Source organism: Rhea americana, unplaced genomic scaffold (assembly GCF_003343005.1).
Source record: "Rhea americana isolate MKP2758 unplaced genomic scaffold, rheAme1 scaffold_13, whole genome shotgun sequence".
Taxonomy (NCBI): Eukaryota; Metazoa; Chordata; class Aves; order Rheiformes; family Rheidae; genus Rhea; species Rhea americana.
In genome coordinates, this window is record NW_028185372.1 from 2,818,629 (window position 1) to 2,839,240 (window position 20,612).

Below are 20,612 nucleotides of genomic sequence, written 5' to 3' on the forward strand. Positions count from 1 at the left end.
CCCGCGCGGGGTGGGCGCGCACCCGCCCTCTTTCAGTACTATTTTTTAACTCGAGCCTGGCTACTTTTGGTAAACACTGGCCGTGCCAGAAAGGGGCTCGTGCCGTATTTCCCATGCGGTGGGCAGTGCATTATTCACASTCTGAAGCACGTAAGTGATTAACTTTGCTTTGAAGTAATTGGCTTTATATTTTCAATGTTGTTTCCTTCCTGAGTTTGGATCAGGTCTGTGTGTGCACACAGCATCCTCTCCTTCCCCTCGAAAAGGCCAGCTTTATTTTGATGTTGTCGTTGGTTTTGTTTATGTTCATTTTTATTTAGAGAATATGCTGTCGAAAACAGTGAAGTTGCAGAATCGGTATGAGGTCCATTTTCTCTGACATTTTCCTTCTAATTCTGACCAAGTCATTCAAATTCCAAATCAAGATGTAGCTCCTGCTGCTGCGGAAGTAATTGTCAAAAATTTTATCATTTTCCCCAGGAGTGGCCTGTAGCCCCTAATTTATGGTGTTGCCTGAGCCAAGCTAAGAGTCAGCTGAACAGCTCTGTCAGCCAGAGGTTTCCTGGCTAAAGGCTGCAGGACTGCACTTTAGCTATGACATTTATTTGTATGGTAGTGAATTAGGTAAGATAGAGTAGAGCATCAGTGAAAGAAAATTGTTAGGGAGGTATTCATGAAAARAAATGTACAGTTACTCTATACAAAGCATGACATAGGATACTTCAGGATTTTGTTCCTCTGCATTTCCTCTGGCTAAATGTTACCTTTGATCCACAGTAGAATTCCCAGTGGTGTCAGTAGGATTTTTGCATGTTGATCAAGGTGATATATGGTCCTTAGTGGTCAGATGTTAACGGTGTGGACTCTGGGCAGCTTTTACAGCCCTTTTAGTCTGCATGGTATGAAACAGAGATATAGGATATAGTATATGATGAGGTTTGAAATTTTGCATACTTTTAAAATTATAATCAGAAAATACTGATGCTGAGACAGTCCCAAACGCTCAGCCGTATCTTGAAATCATTAAGGCCAGCAYTGATTTTCATCACTGACTTCCCATGGATCAGTGTGAATCAGATAAACTGGAAACAAATTTAGTAAATTTTTCCTCAGTTAACAAAATGTTTGTAGGATCAGACCCTTTTGGTATGTATACAACATTGTTAAAATGTTTGTGTTGTGGCTTTTTAGAATCAGTATTGTACATCGTCTTGTTCTTGCGAGGGAAAAAAAATATGTCTGTATAGTTGGAAACTTAATACTTAAATACAACCTGAGCTTAAAACCCTTATTGGACAGATGGCTAATTTTACTRGTCTGACCTTGCCTCTTAGGGATCTAGTCCCATGATCCTTGGTTATCATAATAGCTACCATTAAGTACATGAGGAAATTAGACAGACAGTAGTTGTGAATGAGATGATTAGTAGCTTGCATTAAAATACCGGATAAACAACTTTGCAGATAGGAATGTTTACGTATTTTAAAAGATTCTGGTAACATATTGGTCTACTTGTTTATGCTTATCACAGCAGAACTGTATATTCCTATGTTTGAAATTAAAATAGTTTAGCTTGGAAACAAATGACCTGTAATACTGTGGAGAAAATTAATTAATATGCTAACATAGTATATACATTACTTTTGTTAGCTGTACATTTCCTGGTTTTTTTTTAACTTCTTTCAGGTTTACTGACTCAGTCATTCGTTTTCTTTTTCTTTTGTGGTATGAAAAGTCAATTTAATGTGGGAACATTTTTAACAAAATCTGTGCAGACATTTGAAAATCCACTTGTAGCTAGATTTGGAGAAGGAAATCCMCAAGAGAGTTTGTGTGCAGCAGTGTGTAATTTAGCTCCCACCTACATGCCGCCAAAGGCTATTGGAATTGGGGGTTTCCAGGAATCCTGYGGCTGAGATGTGTTGTGAAATGTCATTTTCACAATGCTGAGAACAGGTACAGTGCTGGGTAGCACACGTCTCTACCTCATTCCCGCAGCTTAGCCTGCGCTGGGCAGTTACGAATGGAAGGTAATTATCATTTACTCACATGTTGAAAAGTAGCAGGTGAGAAGAGGTAAGACAGTGAAAGGTGTAGAGTTTTTGCACTATCTCCATTTAATAGCAATAAAAGGTGGGGATTGTACAGGAGTTGTATCTGAGGTGCAAGCAAAGGATCACATCGAGAGAAAAAGCGCTAAAACTGCTTTGTCTCTAATAATAGGAGCTCACTAGGAAGTCTCGCGGGTCAAAAGAAAAAAGGTAGTCAAATGCACCTCCGCTTTTCCAAGTTTCTTCATTCTGGGCTCAGCTTACAAAGATCAATTTTGTCATCCCRATAAAGCAGTGGAATAAGAAATCTGTTTGTGAAGTTAAAATAGATAGTAAAATCACCATAAATACAGCTTGCTAAACTAAACTTCAGGAACAAAAACTGCCGTGCTCAAATTCAAAACATCCTGATGACTGCTAAACTCATTTGAACATTTATTTACAGTTACATGATACACTTACTGGAGACAAGGAAATGGGATGACAGACACTTTGGGAAGGGCTTAAAACAAATCTTTAGGCACTGTGTGGTGAATACCATAGTTGAGAACAGATTAGTCGGGGATTCTCTAAATCTTTCACTCCCAGAAGTTGGCACTCGTGCTTCTTCTTTCAAATGGTTTTCTTACTTTTGCCGTCTGCAAAGCCGCAGATTTTTGCCACTTCTGTTTCACATTTCAGTCAACTGATTGCTAGAAAGCCTAAACCTTGCTTTCTGTAGGTCATACTACTGCTAATACAAATATAATTGTGTTGAATTTTAATGGTTCTATGATTTTAGAGAATTACAGAGCAAGCTGACCACTAACCTGATTCTCCATGAATGTTCATGGCATGAATCTGTGCACTATTTTACATTGTTACTTTTTTGTAGCAGAGAGTAAAGCAGAAATCCAAAGACCTGCAAATACTGAACCTATCAATTTGGTCTGCATAGAGAAAATAAGATATTCACATGTGATGTTTTTGGATCAAATTTTTTATGATTGCCAATTAATATAAATAAAAAATTGAATTGAATTTCTCAGTTTTAATCAGTTTCCCAGATGTCCACAATGGTAGAAGTCACTGACTTTGTAAATGTTAGTACTGGAAGAATTAGGCCCATTAAAGCCTGCGACAGACCTTTACAAGAGTGTAGCACTCGGTATCAGGGCCAGGTTTGCAAAAGAACCCAGCCTCCAGGTCAGCAGTACACTAAATTACTTTTTTTTTCCAAAGAACTTGGCACTGGGAAAGTTGAATTCTTTAGAAAAATCTGGCTATAATAAGAGCTGCTGGATATGGAACATGTTGGGAAATCTAGCCCTGTTTAGATATCAAAATAGGTCAAGCTACCTTGAAAATCATGTCTAAAGACATGGAAAATGTTGCTGTCTTTGGGAAAAAAGGGTTTGTTTTAGTTTTTTAAATATTACGATTTTTTGGGAACAACAATAGAATGAGTTATAATCCATTGTTACAATGAATTCTTCATGAAAAGCTTGCAAGGATATAGTTGATCTTCTACTGAATTTGAAATGTCTGTAAGAAAAGAAATGAGTCCAAGCCTGAATGCAGGGGCTGCAAAACTGGCACTGAAGGTGGATATCTGTGAGCTAAACCTAATAAAAAAGATGTGAATTATTTACTTTGGGGAACATTAGTGTCATTTGTTTATTGTTTCAGAGATAGACCAAAATGTGTGCGTCTTGAGCACCGATAAAATTAAACAAACACTAATGATATATGTGTTTGTTGTTGTTTATCACATTTGGGTGTCACATGTGTCACAGCACAGTGTGATGTTTTTGTTTTGACTGGATTTGTAATTGTAGTAGTTGTAACTGTTGAGCCCATATTCTGGTACTATCACTGCTGACATCTATCAATCTGATCACCACCTTGCCTGGATGTGTTTCTCTGGGCGCTATGAACATTGTCCCCGTTCCCACTAGGGTAGAAGATGCCATTATGGCTAAGAATTCATTGGATTACTGTATTTTAGCACATTACTTAGTATATTGCTGTTAATTACTCATTTCAAAATATGTTTTTTGTTTTTATTTAGTCTTATTTGCATCAAAATGTTTCCTCCTGCTCTTCCTATCCTGAAGTCACCATCTTCCTCTGTAAATGAAAAGCTTTCAGTAAATACTTTTCTTGGGCACCATTTTGTGAATGCCCTCTACAAAACCGCTCTATAAAACATGTCATTTTTAGATGTATAAGATTATATATTTTGCCGGAGCTTAAAGGGCATTTTCAAATGCAAATTGACTTCGGAACTTCCACCACTCTTCAGAGGAGTAAAATTAGCCAACTAAATTTGAAATATTGGTAAAATTATACTGATAGCAGAGGTTGCAATTCCCAGTGATGCTTTGGAGAGGAGCAGTGGTTTTGGAGTCAAGGCACTGGAGGCCACCATAGACTTGCTCTTTGAGGGTTTGCCAGTCCTTCCCAGGCCAGGCTTTCCATCTTTAAAATGAGGTTAGAGGGGTTTTGCACTTTTCCAAATGTGCCATGTTAGATTGCAAGAGGACTTTTATATAGTGCTCAACAAAGCTGTACCCCAATTTCAGTCGTTACCTTAGTAATGTTACCTGGAAGAATGTATCTGTATCTTCCAGTGTGCCTTGCGGGGAAAAAAGCAAAAACCAAAACACTCCTATTCTCTAGAAGATGCCGTGACACTGGACTAGCCAGGGCACGTGCTGGTGTGCGTATGTCGTTAGGAGTGAACAGACCCAACATGCAGATTCACATTTTTAAAGTTAAACTTAATGACAAGGACATCAGTCACCCAAAAGGCGTCCTGAAGAACAGGAGAATACACCTTTGTCTTAAAATAGGGAATTTCATTAGAGGTCTCTTCAGTGCCCCACAAACTCATCAGTTAGGTGAGAGTATACTTGGGAGTTTCCCATTCCTCAGATTAAACTTCTTTTAGGGCTGAATCTTATGACTGGTTCTGCGTGTATCCCTTTTTTGTGGTCTTAAAAAAAAAAAAACAAGAAAAAAAGGCAACTAACAGTGCTGCTTCAATGTCAATGTGGGGCATCAAAACAGATCAATACACCCTTTCCACATTTTTTATACCACACATTAAGTGAAACACTAGCATAAATGGCTAATAGAAAGTTTTCCTCATATAAAAAATGTAATTAAAATATATCAAAGATGCTAGTAATCTGAGTAAATTACTATGAATCAGTGTTTGCAGATTTGATTACTACATTTTTGTATTAGTAGATAATACAGCTTTTCTGATAGAAAGAAGCACTATTTAAATTTTAAAGAGTGTACAGTTCAGTGCCATATTTGTTAGCAAGTGTGTAACCGTGGTCTGTGATCAGGTAGTTAAGGACTTTTCAAAGCATAGGTATGAAGGAGACTATGTTAACTACGTAATCTTGAATGAAGTTTATTAATTTTTGTCTGTGCAARCATGTGATCCATCAAAAAGATGAACTGGAATCTGTCCTTCAGAATTAATTCCTGTTGAAAGCAAATAGTTCTGGATAAAAACATGCATGATATGATTTCCTTTTATTTTTTACTTTTAGTAATGATGCTTACATGTGAAGAACAATTTAGTTACTTTGTATAAAACACTCCCCCCCAATTCCTCAATGCAAACATTCAAACTACAGCAAAAGGTAAACATTATTTTTTCAGACTTTTCAGAAAACATTTACCACCGAGTTGAGAAAAGGGCAGTAAAATTMATCTTAGAAAGTAACTGCTTCAGAAAGGCATAAGCCACTGAAAATTGGAGGCTTAGAGGGGAAAGCTCCATCTCAACCAGTTCCCTAAATCAAAGCCAGCTAATGATGCAGTGAGTGATGATCCATGAAACTCGCTGGGCGAGAAGTGCGTAGTGCAGAATACACCAAGATTGCTTGGATTCTTCAACCGAGCTCAGTGTATACGTATGTATACCAGTGTGTAAGGGCTACTCGTGAAGCAAGCTAGCCAGGATTTCAGCATCAAAAGCACATAGTATTGACCCAGGGAACCTCTTATCCAGCAGGAACAGGCTAGTCGTGGGGCYGTGTGAGAAACCACCTCTGTTAGCGATTCCCTGACCACGTAGTTAGTCAGAAGATGCAGGCTTTGTTTTCTTAAAAAGATCTTTCATCAAGCATTACTAGAAATTATCCTGGCTGACTTTTAAACCTAGGAGAGATTAACTATGTCCAGGTGCTAACATACTCTGCACTTGGCATTCTGTGATTCACATACCAAATAGTGGTTGGGTATTTTTCAATTTACCTTATAGTTCATAAACATTTTTTAAATAGTAGTGCGGATGACAGTCAAATTCAGAACAGTTGTTCTGACAAGGAGACACCGAGCAGTTCTGGGTTTCCCGATGTCTGTATTCTCAGAAGATGTCTGTATTCTCAGCTGGTGTATCTCACATGGAAAGATCTCTAAGGTTGGAAGAATCCCAAGCCAAATTATCCTTCACAACTCTCTCGATTTTTACAGTCATTAAAAATTGCTGGCACCTGTGAAAATGATGGTAGAGTCAAACATCAACACCTGTGCACACTTGGAACTTGCAATTTGAATTGTCTTTCTAAAATTAGGGGGAAGGAGCATGTTGTGAGTGTTCAGTGTGATGCTTTCAAATASAGAAATCATTCCAATTCTTCTGATGTGTCAGAGGCATTATTCCACATACAGAGTTTTAAACCATAGYTGGCTTTGAGTTGCTGAGCTCAAAAGTCTTCTAAAAAACCCTCTAAGGGCAAACCTTGTAGATGATTTCAGTCAAATTCTTGCTTGTATGAGACGTTTCAACTAGAAGATCATTTTACAAAGCAACGAGTGAATGAAACCCATCAAACTGCAAAYGATTGAAAATAAATGTCAAGGAGCAAAACTTTTGTGATTTAATTAGAGATAGCAGGAGCCAGAATTTGTTACTTGGAGCAGAAATGTTAGCTCTGTTTCATATCCTGCTTTCTAGATAATCACAGGAGAGGACAACAAATTTCTAAAAATAAACAAGCATTTTATTAAGATAACTATTTACAGAGGTGGTGGAATTGCAGCTGGTATTCCAGACATGTACAGAGAGACTAACTTCTGCAGACACTTTTGCCTTCGTGTTCCATGCAGATTGCTACTGCTTTCACCTTAACTGAACGGTAGCAATGTCAGCACTGTATTAGGGTGAACTGTAGTTTCCATGTTGTAGTCATAGCTGACTGTATGGTCAACAATTGCAACTTTCTCTATATATGTGCTAATGAATTTAACTTAGTACTCTGAGATGGTGCCACTCAAGCCCTTTCATTTGTGCAGTAGAAGAGTCGGTGATTATAATGAGGATGAAAGAAGGAATCTGTAGAATATTAGGAAAAGTCACTGCAGGATAAAACATGAGCCACCACCTAAAATGTGCAGAAATAGGAAAAGAAAGGCTTTGAAATGGATGAGGCTAGGAGAAGCCCCCCTGAAGAGGCTGAGGGAAGGGCATGGCTTGTACTGGTAAGGTGGACTCTGCGAGCTGCAGAAGTGATGTACCTGTGGAGCAGGGAACACTATGAGAAGATCTGGRAGTGTTGGCTGTAGTTTTGTGGACAAGTACTGTGCCCAAGCTACTTGCTGTTCCTTCATGAAATTGGTCTCTACTTATACTGAGATATATTTACGTGTCAAGATTCTCTGGCAGCAGTGTTTCAGAGGATCCCCCATCCCTCACAGTCATTTTCCCTGCTTTCACCTCCCACTGCGTGTTACTGTCCTCTCAGATACACGTCCTAGATTAGCAAAGTGACTCAGATTTAAAAAAACACATCTCTTTCTTTCTATTAATGCTGTTAATGTATGGAGAGACTTACTGACCGCAGAAGATACTGAAGTTGTCCTGTTTCTTAGGGAGGAATTGAGTCTGAGGAGAATTTCCTGCTGCTTGAGAAGTTTCTAGATTTCCTGACTTGGCCTTCAGTAGCCTTTAATAAAATCACAGTTGCATTTGGGCTAATTTCTGCAGTCAATGTAAGATTATTGGACAGTAGCATCTGMATAAAACTTGCTACCAATCCACAAAAGTTTTGGCATGGGTTTRAAAACAAAAGTTACTAGCTTGTTAGATTTCATTCTTATAGAAACACCAAAATTTAAATTTCTAGTTCCAGTGTGAATCTCAAGATTTTTTCTAGTCTTCTCTCCGAACATTGGCAGGATTTTTKAAAACACAGGAGCAATCTCATGCCTATATTTTCAAAGTTAAGGTTTCGTTCCTCATTTTTGAAGTACGCAGCACGAAGAGACCTGGTTTCATATTTTAAAAACAGGACACACAATGTTGTTTGTAGTTGTCCATCAAAAAAGGATATGCCAAGGTTCAGTGCCCTGGTAGCAGGTGAAGGGCTGGAAACGCTGTCCAGCAAAGTGCCCAAGGTGGCTGAGCTTGAGCCACATGGCAGCACCAGGAGCGCAAGCGGTGAATGATAGTAACGGGTGACTCCATGCTGCAGGGCACCCCTTCTGCTGACCTGACCTGCTGTCTAGGGAGGTTTGATGTTTGCTGGGGGCTTGGACCTGGTATGTTTTGGAGATAATGCTGAGGCTTGTCTGGCCCTTGAGCTCTGTTATCCCCTGGGTCTCTTCCACATGGGCAGCAATGCTACTGCCAGGGGAGACCTTGAATGTATCAAGTGTGACTACATGGCGGTGGGTGTGAGAGTCAAGGGCAGAGGGACCCAGATTATTTTCTCCCTGATGCTGCCAGTGACAGGCAAAGACTTGAGGAGGATCCTGTGGATAAACAACTTGTTGCATAGCTAATATTTAACATTTTCGCTTTTATCACCACAAGACCATCTTTGAGGTTTGAGGACTGCTCATAAAGATGGAATCTGCCTTACAAAGTGTGGCAAAAGCATCTTTGCCCACAGGCTGGCCACACCTGGTGAGGAGAGCTTTAAACTAGGAATGATGAAGGAGAGAGATGACAACCCACAGCCAAGCAAAGAAGAGTTAGACTGGATTGGAAAGCAAAGGGTGCCCGGAGATGTAGAGGGGAGAACTTGAAACTAATGAAACAGGGCAGGAGGGGGCGCACCCCAACCTTCAGTGGCAGATCAGCAGCACAAAGACCAACCACTTAYCATTGCCTGGAGGTCAGCCACTAAGGATGTACTCCAGGGGTAGATACTGGGGCCAATGTTGCATAATGYCTTCATTAATGACCTGGACAGTGGGGCAGAGTGCACCCTCAGAAGTTTGCAGATGATACAAAATTGGAAGGAGTCACAGATACACCGGATGGCTCTGCTTCCATTCAGAGGGACTTTGACAGGTTGGAGAAAAGAGTGGAGAGGAACCTTGTAAAGTTCAGCAAAGGGAAATGTAAAGCCCTGCACCTGGGGAGGAATAACCCCATGTACTAGTACAGGCTGRAGGCTGACCTACTGGAAAGCATCTTTGCAGAGAAGGACCTGGAGCTCCAGGTGGACAAGAAGTTGAACATGCCAGCAGTGTGCCCTTGCAGCAAAGAAGGCCAATGGCATCCTGGACTGCATTAGCAAGAGCATTGCCAGCAGGTCGAAGGAGGTGATTGTTCCTGTCTACTCAGCCCTGGTGAGGCCACATGAGTGCTGGGTCCAGTGCTGGGCTCCCCAGTACAAGAAAGATGTGGACTGACTGAAGGGAGTCAGTGAAGAGCCATGAAGATGATTAAGGGATTGAAGCATCTGATACATAAGGAGACTGAGAGAGCTGGGACTGCTCAGCCTGGAGAAGAGAAGGCTCGGGAGGGCTCTTATCAGTGTGTATAAATACCTGATAATGGGGACTAAAGGAGATAGGCTCAGATTGTTCTCGGTGGTGTCCAGTGACAGGACAAGAGGCAATGACCACAGCCTGAATTACAGGAAATTCGATTTAAACAGTGGGAGAAAYGTCTTTACTGTGAGAGTGGTCAAACACTGGAATAGGTCACTCAGAGAGGTTGTGGAGTCTCCATCTTTGGAGACGTTCCAAAGCTGGCTGGATATGGTCCTGGACAGCCTGCTGTAGTTGATCGTGCYCTGAGCAGAGAGATTGGGCTAGACAATCMCCAGAGGTCCCTCCAACCTCAACCATTATGTGACTTTGTGAAGCGTCAAAAGTCTCTTTCAAAAATGGACGTTTCAGCAYTTACCTTTAGCCTCCTTCATGCTGCTCTCCGTGCTGTTGTCGATGGAAAACAGCAGCTGTACGACTGTAACTCTACTTTGTACAGAGAAAGCAGACATTTGCTTTTAGTTGTAGTCAGTACAAAGATGTTCTGTGGGACATCACACAGMCTTCGAGGTGGTGAAACTGTTGATGGGGCCTATGGCTAAACCGCTGGTCTAACCAACCTGGACGGACAAAACTCTTTTTTGTTATACTTTCCAGTGCATGGCCAGATCATTACTGTCCATCAGTAATGAGCTTGAAAATAATCAGTCAGGACTTGGAGGGATTGTGAGAAGCCAAGATGCTGTGTGTCCTGTCGTCAGCCTGCACATTTGTTGCTCGTCACATGGTCAGCTCTGTCCTCTTTATACTTTAATCTTTGTGTGTGTCTSTGTGTGTGTGCACACAMACACASACGCTTGAATGTGTGTGTAGATAAAATATGTACGATTGTAGGGATTTTTTTTATCTGACACRTTACCAGTTTTCTAAAAGATGCACCTGAATTTTATTTCTTATACCAAGTTAAATGTTTCTGCAAGAATTTAATTTAGTGTTTTGTGTCAGAAGAACATTGAGAGAGAAAAAATTGTCATAGATAGAGCAAAGAGATTAAGAGAAATCAAGACAAACATTTTTCAAGTAGAATGAACAATTTAGCCATGCCTCTCACTGACGATATTAAACTTTGGATAGCTAACTCTGGAAAAATRTATCTTCAAGTGATATTGACAGATAGGAAAAGGAGTTTGCAAGTTACTTACTTGGCATTTTTGTAGATATATGGATTTTATTATTTACTGGATTTTTATATATGTGTGCATATATATATATATGTAGATATAAGAAAATATACCTATAGATATATTGTATCTGTACCTATATAGCTATAGATATATCTGTAGATATTTAGCTATACACCTATAGATAAAATAAAATATTTTATATATGTATGTTTGTCTATATATAAACATACATAAAATAAAGCTGTATTTTTGTGATAGTAAATACAGAATATTTGATTTATGATTATCCTGTATGTTTTACCTGTGTTATCGACACTTAAAAGATGTAGAAAGCTGACTTTTATCCTTATTTTTTTCATTTCATTTCAGAACAGTAGTAACCTAATTAATACAGTTCATTTTCACCAACAATGTGTAAGACTGTTATGAACTTTAAGCACGGGGTGGTCAGCTTTGTTAATGGTTTCAGATTTCTTTTTATAGCAGTATGAGTGTTGTGTGTCTTAATGCAGAATTTTTCATACTACACATGCTGTAAATGTGAAGAAAGCTCTTCAGCATTACTCAAAAGCTCGTAGGGTATTAGCTGTGTCAGTGATGTGTGTGTTACTTTGCCATCATGACAGATACCATGAGAGTCTTATAATAAGATATAAAAGGAAAAAAAATGGAGGAGAAGAAAGCTGCTCGATTTAGGCACTTACTTTATTCTTAAGCTTTAGGACTAATGAAATGGTCTTGCTAAAGCATATTACTAAGTTCTGCGTGTACTTAATGGTGAGTAGTGGTTGCGTGTGGAAAGGTTTACTGCCTGTAACATGAAGGATTAAGGCACTTGTGTTGTGGCTTGAAGCAAAATACCATCTTGGAAAAGCKCCCTGTCCCATCTTCCCTCTCCGAAATCCTGTCCGTGTTGTCCTGTCGCTTGCCTTGCTCTTGCTCTGGAGCTTGTTCAGCTCCTTACAGCCGCAGATACTTAACCCACAAGAGAAAAGGGATTTTTTTTTTCCCCTAGGGTTAGTGAGTTGAATTCTCTTACCATGAGATCAGCTGAACATCTGAGCCAGTGCGAAAGGGGAGGGAGAAGTCCGGTGAGTCGGGGTAGGAAGGTGGAGGAGCATGTGTGGAGGGAAGGGGTGGGGGAAGCGGGGAGGTGGCAGGGCAGGGAGGGCAGGAGACCTTTCCCCTTCGGTAGCAGTGAGCAGCTACAGCTGCCCCGTGGCAGTATAMAGCTACACCCTGAAACGATGCAGGTTTTCCTGCGTCCGGGGTTCCACCTGCAGCTTTCACGATCTGTGTTCATGGAGGCAGAGGTAGCAAACCCTCTGTGGTACCAGCTTGCAAAGTCCCTGTTATTTGCTAKCTGCTACCCTTTAGCAAAGTTGCTTTTACCTCATTGCAGTTGGAATTCCAATGCAGAAAATCACCGAGGGAGGCAAGGTGGGAGGGGATGCTGCTGGCGCACTGGGGTRTACGGTTGGCATGCTAATTTTTATCCAGCCTGTCCTCCTGTTATTAACGTGCTATTTCTCACTGTCTGTTGCATAGACATGCTAACACATTATTGCTCCTTTTCAGCTACTTTCTAATGCATATGTTAAACCTTCCAGTGACTTTTTAAAGTTGTTTGAAAACTGGTGAAATAGCAGATGAGATGCTGAACGCCCAGGCGTGTCTGCAGCAGCCTGAGCCCAGGTTTCCCGCAGGCTGCCGCAGAGCCGACCCCGAGCGCAGCGCCCAGCTCCGAGGAGGAGYGGAGGAGATTGCAGAGCCTCGCGCTGCGCTCGTGGACTGAGAACTAGAAGCTGTGAAAAAGTGAAAGGGATTTGCGGGGGGAAAAAAAGAAAGTGCTATTTCTTGGAAAACAGGAAGCAAGCATGTGGGGAAAATTCACAGCAGAAATAGCCTGTAGGCTTGAGCACGGAAAGACTAGCCTCAGTGTAGCCGATTCTCAGGGAATAAAGATGCGACTACCATTTTCACTTTGCCGTGCTAATAYGCTGCAGACACACGTGACGAGTTCGGGAAGCCAGGCCCCGGCACTGGGACTGTGGCAGTTTAAGTGCGAGTCTTTTCAGGGCATGAACACTTGGATTTTGACTGAACACACCTGAAGTTATGCAGCCAGAGTGCTTCTGTGGAGCCTTTTTTTTAAAGGCATCTCYACTTACCTCTTTCCATTAGCGAGGGCAGTAAGGCACTTATATTAGGAGAAGAATTTCACCAAGTGTCTAAATGCAAGTACAGTTTATGTACTTGTGTTAGGCAGACCAGCTTGTAATCTGTAATAATCAAAGACATGCAGGACTCTAAAAGATACCCTAAGATCACCCCATCTGTTCCCCTTCACTAAGCTCAGGATAGATATAAATTTAGACCTTTGCTCAGAGATAACGGTCTACCCTGTTTTTAATAACATTTAGCATCGAAAATTCCACAAACGCTGTTCCAGGGCTTAACTATTTCCATTTAGAATATTTTTCTACATCTAGCTCATTTAAAAAATTCTTCACAAAATCATTTTTTCCCTTTCTCACATGAACTTCTAGAACAAGTGATCACTGCACACTGTGAAACAAGCATCTCTCTGTGGAAAAGTTTGTTTCTCCCTCTTTTCTTCCCAGAATCAGAGCCTTTCCCTGAGCCACAGCCTTACAGAAGGAGTACAAGGAAGGGGGCCTCTTCTCCGTGCTTGCCTCTTTCCTTCTGTTTTGCAATTTGCAGGACCAAAGCAAAGAAGGGAAAGCAAAGACACAGTCACTACTGCCAAATGAACTACCTATTCATTTTTAGTGGGGTGCCTGTACTGCATGTATTGCCCAGTAGCTGAARTTCTAAGCCTGCCTCCTTTATTCTTTTTACTTGGGCTGTAAATACGSTGATAGTCTCATTAAATGTACCTGGGACAGAAATCAGATGCTGTGTACTGTATCAAAAAAAATCACATGAGCCTGAGCCTGTTATTGTTTTGATTTTTTTATTGTGTTCAGTTACAGTATTTTCAAAGGGCTTGCTGAAATTGGGGCCCCGTAGTGCTCTGGGGAGCTATACAAATCCCAAGCGCCATATATGCCCTGATCTGAAGAGCTTGTGGTCTGAATAGATGGGATGTATCCAAGGCAAGAAAGAGAGAGTAAGCAAGAGAGTATATGGAGAGTGTATGGGTGAACAACCTGATCGCAGCATGTTTGTCACAGCAAGGCAGTGGAGGAGAAGAGTTGAAAAAAGCGGCAGAGCAGGATGCTGAGGATAAGAGGAAAGCTAAATGTGGAACGAACTTGAGGGAAGATGACTGTTGGGGCGAAGCAGGGAGTGTGTGGAATAAAAAGTCAGTCAGCTTAGGACAGAGAAAGCTCAGCTGAAGCTAGGGGGTGGTGTCCAGAGCTGCGCCTGGTGGCTGGAGTCTGTTCGGCCCCTCCGGACGGGGGGAGCGTATGCCTCGCRCAGTTCTGCATCTGTGCACGGCTGTATTTTAACTTCAGAGCCRCGATTCCGCTGGGTGCACGGATGTTACTGCGAGGTGCTTTCCCACTACAGCATCCTTGGAGGTATTGACTGCTTTGGAGCAAAACTCACCCTCTTTCAAAAGGTTTGTGCACGCTGACTGCAGTGCTGAAAAACCCTGGTGACTCCACAGGACCATGATGGCTAGAGTCCCTGTGGCCATGCCGACTGTGCCAACCTGTAGGAGATCCTGGGGGATCTTCTTTTGTCAGGATCCAGTGGACTAATAGCAGTGGTGTGAGGAGACATGCTATACTCCTCCCTCCATGCTCTGTTGGAGGTTATGAAAAGGAGAGGAACCGGTCTGGCCTTTGGTCCTACCTGTTTCCTCATGTGCACCCTCAGTTTCTTCACTGATACTTTTTGTGAGGGGACTTGTTTAGGGAAAGCCATCAAGATTTATCAGGTTTTTAACGTTTCCTGAGGCTGATGCTGATGTTCAGCGCACCACAAGCAGGATCGGGAGAGGCTGGCTGAGCATTTCTTGATGCAGTCATTGTCTTCTGTGATTATTGTGGTTGGGAGATTCTTGCTTTCTTACACACTGCTGCTGAGCAGTGGGAGTTGGAAAAAGCTTCAAAGGGATGAAAAGATGGCACATTTTTTTCATTTAGGATTTCCTGACCTTTTTTGGTTTGTCATGCTGTCTTCATTCCACTGTGGTGTTTACATAACCTAGTTCAGTCTGTAGAACGAAGAAAAATGAAAAAAGCCCCTATCAATGTTTATTGTTTTACAAATGAGAATTTCACCATTATTTCAGTGAGAAAGTGAACCGACCGTAATATACTTTATTTTAACACTAGGAAAGGACAGAATCTTCTCTTGAAAACTATTTTTTCATTATAAAATTCTATTTCAATTAAACGATTTTTTCCATTAATTAATTAAATGAATTAAGTAATGTTTGAAATAAGGAATAAGGAATCTGGAGGATTTTAAATTTTGGGGAAAAGTTTCTGTCCAAAAACTTGATTTTAGAATTAGTTTGAATTGTCTTTCATGAGTTCTTTTTTATTTCTATTTCTATTTCATCTTTTCATGATATGTTGTTAGTGACAGTATTTCAACAGCAGATTTCCTTTGTTTTGTGGGATAGGAGACACATCAACTTACAAAATAAGAAGTCCTTTGATCACTACCTATTAAGAGTTACCCTCAGAGATTTAAAAATAAAATAATGAAATAACTGTTTCATTTTGCTGACCMATGGCCACAGCCTGTTGAGAACTTTCCACTAAAATGGAAACATGAAAATGTGACAAGCTTTATCCAGCTCCTCTGAAGTGCCTCAGATTTGAAGCTTGTGAACATAAGAAATGTATTTGTTTTGAAGATTATTTTAAAGGGTTTTTTTCCRTAACTATTCATCACTGTAGGAAGATTTGAGGGAAGATTTGAGGGTCACTTCATGACTGGATTGAGGAAGAAACCTTGCTGTGTCTGTGCTAGCAATTTTCTTGCAATAATTGGAGCAAAGCATCAGCCTGAAGCAGTTGCTTCTAAGGTCTTCCTGACTCCATTATAGTTAGGCTGGGGGTGTGGATTAATTTAGACTGGGGTGTTCACATTAGATACCGAAGCTAATTTGGCTTAGGATTGCTGGTGTAGACCTGCTAGTTGCATCTCAGCTAGGGAGTTAGATAGTGCTGAGGAATGTCCCTAGGCTCTGGTACCTTGTTAACTGTATGGCAACGTTGCCTGMGGTCTCTGGCACACCTTTTACTGGGTCGTCCAGCATTCCCACAGCGGATCTGTCCCCCAGCATGACAGAGGAGCTGCCAGGGCCAGAGACCACTTCCAGTAGACAGTTTGCATATGGCTGTCCTGATTACAGAGTGCAGGATTTTAATGATGTGGACACAGTAGTATGGACACAACTGTATGGCAAGGCCATTCCTTGCTGGTTGGCCTCTGGGTAAGAGTGTAATGGTGCTGGGCACATTTCATTGACTAGTACAGACATATCCTGAGGCTGCCCTAACCTGCTGCCAATGCTCTTCAACAGGCAGCTGGAGTCTTAATTCTCACACAGAGCAAGTAAGAGGGAGCCAGAGCACGCTCTCACTCTTAAATTTTCAGAAATCTGTCAGGTGTGATGAATAGAAATGAGACTTTTACGGATGGGATTTTTTCCGACATTTTTAATTYGGCTTGCTTTTGTGATGCAAGGATGTAAATAGTGGTAAAATTTACTCTGGTTGAGGGAGAGGACTCGTGTCTTCTTTAGTTCACATGGAGAACTTGTTTGGTAGTTTCTTCAATGTTTTAGTAGCTTTTGTATATTTTTAGAAGTACCAAACCTAAGCAATCTATAAGCAACAAATTAAATAACTATAAACACAGAAGTAATTGAAACAGTATCAGTTCAACACTGTTTATCTACAGTTGAGTCCTCCCTTCTGTMTTGTGTTTGATACGCTTTTACGATGTATAGTTATATGTGCAAGATGCTCCCCATTGATTAATGGATTTTTTGCATGGGACCAAAGTCATAGCTTCCATTTCCTGTTTCATCAAAGCATTTTGAACAATATCAAACTTTCTAAGCCTAATTAGTCAGAAAGAGGAATGACCGTATTTGTACAGAAAATGTTTTGTTTTACTTTTATGTAAATTTGTTCTTCGTTCTTCATTATTGAAACTAGTGCCCATGAGTTCTCAAGTATTCACAGAATCCAACTGTAGAGGTTATTTTGAGGTGGGATCATCACTGAGACAAATCTTTGCAGTATATAGTAGATGTATTGCTTTTTTCTTCCTTGCAACGACAGCCCCTGGTCTAATTCAGGCTGCCAGTCAGCTGCCATTTGCAGGATTAGATTTAACAAGGATTTTAGACAGAGCAACCTGCTCTGGAAGTTGTTCATCGCTATCTGTAGCTCCACTACAAATGTCTTCGTGCATTTGTCACAGCTCTGCCACRCAGGTTGAACCCGTGGTGCTGTGTTGTGCCAGGTGCATGGCTGGTTGGCAACCTGCTACATGTGCAGATTCCCATCCAGGAGCTCTGCAGAGAGGAGCAGGCTCAGTTGTGTCCTTGTGTTGTGCATGATGTTACCGGATCAAGGGGAATTTCATGCTGAATTTTCAGGAGAGTTATTTCTGACCTGAACTGTAGGGGAAATTACCACTACCCAAAGACCTTTTACCCCTGAAAACTGTTTCAGCATTCAAGCAAGGTGCTTGTATCATAAAACTGTAGATGATAGGACCAATTCTAGAATCCATTTTTAGTGTASCTAATACTTGATGCTCTGTAAAATCTTACAAAATACCTCAAGCACACATTTATCTCAGAGTAATTTGTTAGTGAAGCAGCAATATATACTGTATAACAGTTGTGGTGAGCTGACAAACCACTTTGATATGATACTACAGAGCAACCATTTCAAAGCCATGGGAGCTTTTGAGTCTCAGTGGCATAAACATTGCATGTGTCAGATACTGCAGTTATTTTGTCATGGCTATGAAGAGAACGCTTGGCCCAAAAAAGGACATTCTTTACTTTCTGCCAGCGTATGTGAAATTTGGACTCTGCTCTGAATCCCTAGAAGCCCATCAATAAATGACAAGGTCACAAGCTGTGACAGAGGAGGACCATGGGGACAGCCACACAGTATGAGAGAGTCCTATTTGGTTTTACCTTTAACCTCCCCTAGAGATAACTTCTGTGTAAGGGGCAGAGCTAGCTCAGGTTTTCCTTTTCCTCTGTCACGCTTTTGGTCCAGAGGCAATGTGCTTGGCACWGTGAGCATGGAGAGGCTGTTTGCTGTGCAGTTGTGTCCCAAGAAGGATGGATGCAYGTGGTGGTGGTGAGAGCTGATGTGGTACGTGGGCTGCTTTGAGGAGGATCCTGCAGTTGCCTGCAGACCATAAAGTAATGCTGTTGGGCTGCCCATCATGCCTTGTGCCTTCCTGCCATGRTCTTCACAGCATTAAGGAAGTTCTCTGATTTTTAGGGAAAATTGCACAAAACAATTGAAAGTGTTGGCTGCTCTGTTTCATTTTTGCTCTCAATTTCTCTAGCGTAAATTAGGACTTACTCTGCCAGAGACAATTTATAGGTTGGTGTACTGAGGTCAGTATTTGGCTTTCTGGGTCTGCATCATCATCGGTGAACAGGAGATAATAATATTTAGTAGGGCTGGGTGAATAATTCGTAGTGGAGCTGCTTATTAAAGAGATGTTGACTCTCTGTGTTTGCAGATAGTCTACAGATGGATTGCATTTTTTACAAATTTATGTTTTTTTCCAAATTATTCAGCAAGAACATTCTGTAAATAATTTTCTTAGCCTATAGTGTTTTCAAAATACAAAGTTGAAGTCTTCTTTATATTAGTATTTATCATAGCTRGTTAAAGTATGTTATTTCAGCAACTGTGCCTCCCAGAAAGCTTGTTTAGTAGAATCTCCACAGAAAGTAATACCAGGAAGGCACAAATACATAGCAAATGTATAGGATGWATGTGCATGGTCTAGCTCATGTATGGCAGGAGGCAAGCAAGTGAGATTGTAGCCTCTGTTGTACTTAGAGCCTTATTCAGGAATAAAGCAGAGATCTGTGAGGCTAAGTCTACGCTAACAGAGAATGTGGGCCAGGGCTCAGAGAGCAAGTGCCATGGCATGGTATGGCTCTCACCCGTATGGTAAACTCCATCCCTTCCGAAAAGGTGTCTGTACTGACCTATGAAAATGGTCTCTGGCCTGTGCTATCCTCCRGACCATCCTGGAGACTTCCTGGGAGTTCGTTAGCTGTCATAGGCTAAGCCTGTGCAGGGGACTATAAGAACAGTTAAAACCTATGAGTGGCCCTGTCTTAGGGTCCTGGGAACAGTTGCCTTCAGGTTTAAAAGCCTATGGGTAGGTTGGCCTCAATTGTATTGCTTGGTGCACTGCCTGGTTATTTGATTACTGAGGTATCTGTGTAGGACACGTTCAGCTCCTCCTTGTCCCTTCTCTGGGAATTAAGGGAAGGAAGGCAAAGAGGAGCAACTTTGCCACTGTCTGCGGGATGCTGGTGGTATCTCTAGAAAGTGATTGGAAGGAGACTTCAGTTGCCTRTTTTACTGTCTGGGAAATGTGAAAGGCTTGGAGGGAACCTGACAATCTGGCTGGTGTTTCCTAATAAAATCTATTAGTGCAGCCTGTACTTTTTTTGAATGCTTTCACTGATTTTAATTAGAAAATTTCAATGGATAAGAACAATTAGTATAGGTTGGAGCCCTGAGTATGTTTTCTCTATTTAATGTAAAAGCACAGCATTCTCCTATTATATCTGCAAGAACTTCTTGGAGATGTTATAATACTGCATTCATTTTCAGAAATTCTTTCAAATTTAGCTGATAACAAAGATCCCAGGTGTGTCTAGGAAATACAAACCTCTAGCATACAACTGGTAGTCTTATTTTCTGAAAATGTATTTTTTTCACCCTGTATTGTTTCAACAGAAAGACAGGTCTTCATGAGTAGCCCTTTGCATATAGCCCTTGCATGGGCTCATTAGCCTTTGCCCAGGAAAGACTCATCCTGAAGTCCCTGGGAATATTTTTTAAGAACAAATGTCTCAAGCTTCAGATAAAARGACTGTGTGGTGAAAGAAGTTAGGCTGTCTTAAACCTTGTTTATATTTATCTTTTCATCATAGCACTTAGCGCTATCCAGGATTACTTGGAATGGAGTGGAAAAATAAATATGTAAAAGGGTGAAGAAAACAAAGAATCATTTTTATTTGCTGTTAGGTGTAGACTCTGCCCAGTCACACTTGGTCATTCCAATTAAAAAACATAAACAAAGTTTCCTAGTAGAAGAAAAATGCAGCATCAATTCTAAAAGGACCAGAATATCAGTTCTACTTTAATGTTAACTTTCCAAGTAGCATTGTTGATTGATACTGTGGAGAGTTTGTAAGCTGTTCAGTTCTGTATTTAGCTTCAAATTAAGTATGTTGGTGGAAGTGACAAGTGTAAATCTGATGTAGGCTTGCTTCACATTTTAAAATGACCTTTACAGCGACTTGATTTCTCTTGATATTTTCTCAGAACTAGTCAAGAAAATCAGTTTCTCTTAGCCTTTACTTACAATTTTCATAGGCAAAGACATACAAAAAACTATATATAGTAGATCTGTTGCCTTCAAAAAAATTGAA